The sequence below is a fragment of the Trichechus manatus genome, unplaced genomic scaffold, assembly GCF_000243295.1.
Source record: "Trichechus manatus latirostris isolate Lorelei unplaced genomic scaffold, TriManLat1.0 scaffold00021, whole genome shotgun sequence".
Lineage (NCBI taxonomy): Eukaryota > Metazoa > Chordata > Mammalia > Sirenia > Trichechidae > Trichechus > Trichechus manatus.
The window spans coordinates 9,516,865-9,518,453 of record NW_004443957.1 but is presented as its reverse complement, the minus strand read 5'-3'; positions in this window follow the sequence as shown (position 1 = coordinate 9,518,453).

Sequence of the window (1,589 nt, the reverse complement as noted above, 5' to 3'; positions counted from 1 at the left end):
CATCCTTTTAATTGTAACTATACTGTAAAATGAGTTAAGCTCTGGATATACAGATGCCCCAGAAAAGGTCAATGAGAGATCAACACCAGAACATTTGGAAAATGTGACCTTTGATTAGTTAATTATTTAAACCACGTGGATTGATTTTTTTTTTTTGGGGGGGGAGTGTCCCTGGTGGTACAGTGGTTAAAGAGCTTGGCTGCTAACCAAAAGGTCGGTAGTTCAAATCCACCAGCCGCTCCTTGGAAATCCTATGGGGCAGTTCTACTCTGTTCTATAGGGTCACTATGAGTATGAGTCGGAATCAACTCAATGGCAAGGGGTTTGGTTTGGAGTGATTTTTAAATACTGTCTCCTAGAAAAATGGTTCTCAGTTTTCTTTGTCTTATGTTCTACAACTCCCTCTCAGTCTCTCTCTTCTCCCCCATGTCCCACTGGAATATTTGAAATATTAACAGATTTCTCTTTTTACTCTCCTGGTGTTTCACTGCTGTCTCCTCACACCTGCACCTCATTTAAGCAATAATATCTCTGTGTTTACTGCCTTAGGGGAGGAATATGCCAGGGTAGAAAGTTGAAATATCCTGAGAGCTATTGCTCTAGTTCTAAAATCTTCAACTATGTACAGAAAAGAGACAGTTCCGGGTTCCTCTAAAACGTGTGAAGAACAAGGTTGGAGGAGAACATTTTCTATACACTAGAAAATGTTTCTCCAGGCTGGGGAAGATGTACAGAAAAAGCAGATATGATGAAAATAGGCAAGTGGGTATCCTAGAAAGAGGGACCCTATGCCCTGCTTCCTGGGAAGAGTCTCAGTGAGGTGAAAACAGTTCAGAGAGATTTAGGGGAGTAGAGAGAATCTGCACCCTGCAGGAGAAGGAGCAGAACCACAGAGAAGGAATGACAACGTGGTGGTTCAAGACAAGAGAGGGCCATGGACAACCTACAAGATTACCGTACCCTACGATGATCTGGAAGCAGAAAAATAGCCTGCATAATTCAGATGGGGTCCAGAATCTTTGAGAAGATCCACCAGTCTTTAGGCAAGAGGAAGAGGCAGTTCAGCAGTGACTTGAATAGACTAATGACTGAGAGTGAGGCCGGACATGAAGGTCTCAGTAAAAATCTGTAAAACAAACGACATGAGAACCAGCTGTTTTCTTCCAACTCAATTCCTGGCTCTATGTAAGCTCTTCAGAACTTAGTCACAGCCCTGCAGAGAAGGGGAAGAAATCTTAAGTTGATTGAGTTTAAGTATCCTCTACAATGAAGGAGTTGTAAACTAAAAACAGGAATAAGTAGATATATAAAAATATAAATAATTTATATTTCCTGAACATTAGTTTGTGGTTTGAAAGTCATTCCTGCTATGTATCTATCTGTCTCTCCATTCCACCCACTCATCTATCCATCAACCCTCCATCTTTTTCCAGGAAGAACCTAAGGCAGTTTATAAGTATATACCAAACCAAAATCAAACCCGCTGCCATCGAGTGGATTCCAACTCATAGAGACCCTATAGGACAGAGTAGAACGGCCCGATAGAGTTTCCAGGAAATGCCAGGTGGATTTGAACTGCCGACCTTTTG